The sequence below is a fragment of the Mus caroli genome, unplaced genomic scaffold (genome assembly GCF_900094665.2).
Source record: "Mus caroli unplaced genomic scaffold, CAROLI_EIJ_v1.1 scaffold_14432_1, whole genome shotgun sequence".
NCBI lineage: Eukaryota > Metazoa > Chordata > Mammalia > Rodentia > Muridae > Mus > Mus caroli.
Genome location: NW_018388725.1, coordinates 10527 through 17578, shown reverse-complemented (window position 1 = coordinate 17578; position 7052 = coordinate 10527). Strand labels below are relative to the sequence as shown.

The window sequence follows — 7052 nt, the reverse complement described above, 5'->3', positions numbered from 1 at the left end:
TTTTTTTTTTTTTTTTTTTCTTGTTGTGTCCTGGATTTCCTGGATGTTTTGAGTTGTGATCTTTTATGCATTTTGCTTTTTCTTTGATTGTTGTGTCAGTGTTTTCTATGGTATCTTCTATACCTAAGATTCTCTCTTCTATGTCTTGTACTCTTTTGGTGATGCTTGCATCTATGACCCCTGATCTCTTTCCTAGGATTTCTATCTCTCAAGTTTTCTCCCTTTGTGATTTCTTTATAATTTCTACTTCCATTTTTAGATCCTGGATGGTTTTGTTCAAATCCTTCACCTTTTTGTGTTGTCCTGTAATCCTGTAAGGGATTTTGTGTTTCCTCTTTAAATCCTTCTCCCTTTTTAAATCTGATCTCCCATATTTCTTCAAGGGAGTTAAATCCAAACCTTGCTTTTCCAGTTGTTGGCTGTATCCAGGACTTGCTGTGGTGGGATAACTGGGTTCTTATGATGACAAGTAGCCTCGGTTTCTGTTTGTAAGTTTCTTGCCCTTGCCTTTTGCCAGCTGGTTACCTCTGGTGTTAAATGGCCTTGCTGTCTCTGTTTGGAGCTTGTCCCTTCTGTGCATCTATAAGCCTGTGCCATTACTCCTGGAAGAACAGCTCTCTCCTGGCTGAACTTTTTTACAGAGGGTTGTGGAACAGCCCAGGCTCTGCTTGTATATGGTGACTGAAAGGATCCTGTCCCAGCTGATCCACTGTTTCTGTTCCCGGTGCACTCTTCGCCAGTCTTTCCCAGGAGAGTTAATGGAGAGAAAGTGGATATCTCATGTCACAGCCCAGGAGTAAAAGCACTCCAGGAAGAATGGCTCTTTCCTGTTGGTATCTGTGCACAGCTGGCAATTTTTATAAAAGAAATGAAGCAAGGAACTCCTGAAGGGATCAGGGATATCTCAGGAAGCTCTAGGTTGGGTGCAATTGGGTAATTAAACCACAGTGATTAAATAGCCCGTTATATCCCATTTATAATAATTAGACACAAACATAAAGCTAACTCTGCAATTGGTAAAGAAGTAGCTGTCACTGATTTTAGCCAGAGGACAGACACCATTTTAGATGCAAAATGATCTTCTGTTAGCCATCTCAGGATGATGGTGCCTAATGTTGATATTTTGTGAGGTTATTTATTCCTGAGAAGAAATTCAGGCCAACCATGAGCATCAAGCCAGCTTTTTCAAGTGGAAACTCCTAGATCTAGCAGTCGGGCCAGTCCTTAGATGTCAGCAGCTGCTTTGATCTTTAGAATGATTGGTCCTGCCACTTCTGCAGCTACAGGTAGTTGCCTTCTTGGTGGATGTCATGTCACTCCTTTCCTCAAAATCACTCTGCTTCAGCCCTTGTTCCTCTGAGGTTGCATGCTCATGTGGCAGTTGTAACAGTTGTCCCCAACCCTCTATATTCCCTTAGTTGTAATCTACTCCCAGATCAAAAAGAATTGTACAGTTCTACTGCATCAACCCTCACCTCTTCCCTGTCTTCTCCCTTTACAAAGGGATTGCTCTGTCTGAGGTTTTGAATTTCTTACTTTGCTTTGAATGTTTTCAGTATTTCACATCCCATGTTTACTAAGTGTTTGGTCTTGAAAGGGAGAGGATTTAGGGTGACCTCAAGCTGCCATATTGACCTTGAAATAACCAAATATTTTCTGTATCTTTCTCTGGGTTGCGGTCTTTTGAACTATGATAGCATTGTCAAGCATTTTGTGTCTTTGAAGGAGTATTGGATTGGAACTCTTACTTAACTATATAAGGATTCTGAATGATAGATTAGATTGTGAACAATTTTTTTTGTCTCTTAAATAGTTGCCAAGACTTGAAAAGCTGGGCATGGTAGTCCATGGATGTAGTTGAAGCCACTTAGGAGGCTTTGGTCAGAGAATGACTTATACCCACCCAACAGGCCAGGTTGTGGGGAGGGAAGTATTTCATCATAATTGCTTGGTTTATCAATAGTGTTTTGCCATCTTTTAGCAAACTACAGCAAGAACTCATTTCATGTGTCCTGAGTTGAACCAATTTAATCTCTTGATCTAGGGGCCAGAGTATGCTATGGGAGCTAGACACTGTTTTCTCTGTATCCAATGGGACTCTAATTACCAAACCTACCTCACTTTAGCCCACCCCCTCTGCATGTCCTTAAACATATTGAGCAGGCATATCCTTAGAAATATGTGTCTCTCCTATGCTCTGTTGGAAAAGAGACTATGGATGGAGGAATCATGCAGCAAGTGTCATGCTCCCATGGTCCTCATAAAGCACTAAAGCAGGAGTGCTAAGGAGCAGGCATTACTCATCAGGGCTTGTGATTGGAGCAGGAAAGGCAAAATCCTGAAACTCAGGTTACACTGGGCCATAAAGAAGTATCATGGGTATAGGACTCAGGAGGTCCCTTCATTCACTCACTGTCAGCTCCAACATTTTCTGGAGATAGAGACATATATTTAAGTGCAAGGGTAATCTTTTATTGAACAGGAAGAAGAAGAAATTCATGGAGAATAGTCATGGGTGTGTCAAGTAGAAATTTAAAGATAGTATTTGATTCTTGATGAGTTCTCTAGGTAACAGGCTGGAGAGAACTGTATTGCACTTCTCTGTTAGACACTGAAAGATCCTGACAGAATGTAAAAGGTCACAGAAGCCCTGAAATTGGCAAGATAGATGTCACTGTTAGCAGAACTAGCTTCACTGATTTAGAAAAATAGAGGTGCACAATGCTCTGGCCACTCCTTGAACCTGTGTGTCTGCCAATGTTTTGACCATTCCTTGACCCATGTGTGTGCCCACTGATGAAGCCCATTGCCAGGTGTTTGTGATAAAGTTGCTGAGAAAGAGTCAGAAAATCTCCCCAGCAACCACAGCCCAGCCAATCCTGAGTTGCTACACCTGCACCAGACTCTTTCCTTGTACCCCTCCCATACCCATTTCTTGAGAATAGACATTGTTTAGATCTCCCCTACTCCCCCCTTCTCCTTTCTCCCCTGAGAGCCTATAACAACTGGGACCTCTTTCCTCTCGAGGCCGACTCCTCTATCCCTGCATGGGATATGAGTCGTCCCCAGAGCTCTGGCTCTCCCCGAATAAAGCCTCATGTGGTTTGCAACAAGCACGGTCTATCGTGAGTTCTTGGGTGTCCGCTATTGTCCTGAGGTCTGAGAGAGGGGCTCCTCTCGGAGTCTTTCAACACAATAGAAAGCATATCACAGAAGTTGTCATGGGATACTGTATGGATAGGAAATGGAGTCCTTGAATGGATGCTGGAGTCCTGATGAGAAGTCTTCACTCAACACCTTGTAAGCTAGGAAGAAAGAATGCAGAAGCTCATTAAGCACTTCTTGGATTTACGTCAGGACAGAGACATTCTATTATATACAATGAAGGGGATGAAGAAATGGATCTTCCCTCGCAATCTAACTGGAAATATTTGCCAGAAAACAGGGATAAAAGTCAGAATAAATGACCATAATGGATGAGTGAAGTCTTGGACTAGATGAGAAAACAGGGCCAGAGGAGTTTGCTCTCCAGATTCATTGAGAAGTGGAGATCAGGTACATCCACTCCCAAGTGAGAAGCCAAGTTTGTATGTTGTTCAGATTAAGATGTTACTGTCTCAAGTGGGATGGAGGGGGACCACAGACACTGAGGAGCTGCTACACCACATCCTGCTACTCTGTCTGTCAATGATATTGAACCCATCGCTGAACCTTTTTCACACAAGTATACATCAACTATGTAAAGCTCAAATCCTTGTATTCTTGCCTAAGTGCTTGGGTCACTTTACTTCAAAGCTCAAAGTAGGACTAGATCACAAATCCAGATAATTCAAAGCGAATTTTTCAAGTTTTCCTCAAAGATTCCTTATCAAACTATTTTTATTGTAATTTGAGCACACAATGCTAAAACTTTTAGAAGGGCCTCGCCATGACCACCAACCTCTCTTTGCTCTCACTGTAGATTGCCCACTTGGAGGCTATGGCTGTTCTTCATTCTCGGGCTTCGAAGCAGAGATCTGAAGTGTGAGAACAAGAACATGTTCAGGTACCAGGTCCACTTTATTTCCCCAAGAGAAAGGATAGGACTCTCCAGCATTCATAAATGACTGGTAGCCAAATGGGTTTGTTTCCTCTATGATAAAATATTCAGGATGAGAAAAATAAATGAATCCTGACTTACTGGCATTGGATAGGTCAATGATATTTTCTCTAATGATTCCATGCTCCTCACATAGTTTTGAAAACTTTTCCTTGATGTCTGAACTCCAATCTGGTTCTCAGCCTGTGAGAAGAGCAACAGTGAGTGTAGCAACAGTATCATGTGCATTGACCACAGTCTGAGTTAGGGGACAGGGGCTTCCCCATAAGTATGGGAAATGTTTGGCAACATGATTGACAGGCATTGGTATGATCTATCCTGGATTTGGCATCCATAGACTATCCTTCTGTATCACTGAGAGATTTCAGAGTGCTTCCATCACTATGCTCGAGGGATGATGGAGATAAGCATCAATATTCAAGAGGTGAGAAAAAGCAGGACCAAGTTGGGAACATCATATTAAAGCTAGAGGTTCTTTCTTCTTTTTCCACTCCAAGAACAGTGTCTTTGTGAAAATACTTTACCATAGAGCAACATCATCTGGAAGGTTTCCCCATCCTTTTCGTTAATGAGATGAAACATATTACAATTATCATAGTCTGTCTTAAGTATAGTAAATGTATTGAATACATCACTGGTGGAGGAAATGGGACGCAGCTCAGAAATTCTTTGTTCTGCAGGACATGATAGATACTATTTTCTTGTTCTACCAAAAACATAAAATAATTAAAATACATATCCTGGAAGAGATGGGTGAAGTGTCTGACCCTTTCTGTCTTTAGCTTTCTGAACCTCAAGAAGTAACTTCTAAGAAAAAGGACTTTGAGAGGTCTAGACCACTAGTGAACAGCCAGCCACGGGAGCACCACTCTCTCATCCTCTGCTAGGCTTACCTACCTCCCTCAGCAGCTTCCAGCAACATGTTTCTACCTTTCATAAGGTTGCTGTATCAAATTATCTGCTGCTACACTCTGAGAGATGTGTACTAGCCCTAGCCAACAGGCAGTATCATATTGATTTCATCTCCCCCTACTTATCCCACTTGCCTGCCACAGGGTGTTCACTATTAGATGGCACCCATTTGACTAGTAGGTACAAATTCCTGCATTGAAACTCAACCACTACCCCCCAACACAAACACTAAAGGTATTATAGTTTACTAATCATCTTGTGGATAGATGTATAGACATTTTATATACTCATATGTCACAGAATATTCACCCGCCTTTTCTGTTCTGTCAGCAACCAAAAATATTTCAGTGCACTCACTCTTCATCTATACTGTAAAACATAGTGAGTTGGTGGGTAAGGTATTTTGAACTGGCTGGCTTCTTGACCCACTATACTATATTTATCTCCAGTTTCTGATTCTATTTAACTTTGAACTGTATTTGCAAAATTAGCAAAAGGGTTTTAATTATATTATTTCTTTTATGTCTGATGCTTTAGCAATCACAAATTTGCGTATTATTTTTAAAAAAGAAAACGACAATCACTTCTCATCCTTATTACAACTGCAACAACTTGCAAGACTCACCAGTGCCATGCTTCAGCCAGTTGAGTATATTATCAGGTAGATTTCCACCCTCTGCCTAAAATTAGCACTCAAATGTTGCCTAATGTGGCTCCCAGATCCACAGAGGAGAATTATTACTATCATCTTTACTGAAGGAAAATGGAAGTAGAAAGGGGTGGATTTCTTTGCCTAACAACTAGTAATAAAAATGTAATTCATTATCACAAAATCTTAACTTGTATTATACTGTCTCAATAAGGTGGTTTCAGAAGTGTCTCTGATCTTTCCTTATCGAACTCATAGCAAATTAATTCATGTCACCAACTCTTGTCTCTGACTTTTGAAAAACCCCTGGTTATGAGATCTTGGTTCAGTATCACATGGAACATTCTACTTTTGGATACAGACTTAGTATGTGTGTGCACATGTGCATACTGAGAGGCATCTCTTCCCCAAATCCCGAGTGTTTGTAGGTGTGAGACCATACCAGGTTTTCATTTCCCCTTTCTCAGCTAGGAGCATCTTTACACAGTATGGAGTTAAAAAGCTAAGGAATTCTCCAAGACATTGATGTGCTCCACAAAAACTCTCATGCTGCCATGTTCTTCTATCTTTTCTCTTTTGTCAGAGGCCAGCGTAATAGTATACCATTCCCCTTTATCTGTAATAGATAAGCAAGTGGTTAAGGGAGAAGAAGCAGGGATACCACATGCACATGTTTCCACTTGAACTCCAGTCTACGGATTAGGGAATGAGCATACACTTCGGTAGATCTCATGCCAGTTGTCACAATACTTACCATACGGTCCCTGCATCTCAGTGAGAACAGAGGTCCACAAATATTGTTAGATCTGAATATCTGGTCTTACTTCAAGGTCTGGAGCCATTCATTTGTCTAATAGATTGGGGCATTATACACATCCCCTCCAAGGACCTATTTGGCTTCAAGAGTTCCCCAAAGCACATTCTAAGTCAGAAGTCAGTATTCACTCATCATACCTTTTCTACATTAAAGTTCCGTCCCATAGAACTAGCTTATTCTGCATGGACACAGACTAGGGTCAGTCCCAAACACAGCAGCAGCAGCAGCAGCAGCAGCAGCAGCAGCAGCAGCAGCAGCAGCAGCTTCATTTTGGTAGGCAATCGAATTGTCTGTCTGTCAGGAACACGTCTTTCTGGTGATGGTGCCTACACTGTACTCCCCAGCTCCTTTACTTGTCCTTATATACGCTCTGGGTTCAGTGGGTTTTGTTTGTTTGTTTGTTGTTTTCTTTCTTCTTCCATTATAGGTCTGTTCGAAATCCATCTGGCTTTGTGGAATGTTTTCTCATTTATTGATCAGTGGCCAAGGATTGTTCCTGCCCTTTTCAAACTTTGGATCTGGCTGGAATTAGAAAGCCAGTTTTGGAGGGGGTGGGGACTGAACTGGAAGGTCAA

General features: G+C 41.5%; 1 pseudogene; it reads right to left on the bottom strand.

Moving 5' to 3' along the window:
* Positions 1 to 3219: 3219 nt before the first annotated feature.
* LOC110287756 lies at positions 3220 to 6761 on the bottom strand (annotated as a pseudogene).
* Positions 6762 to 7052: the final 291 nt, after the last annotated feature.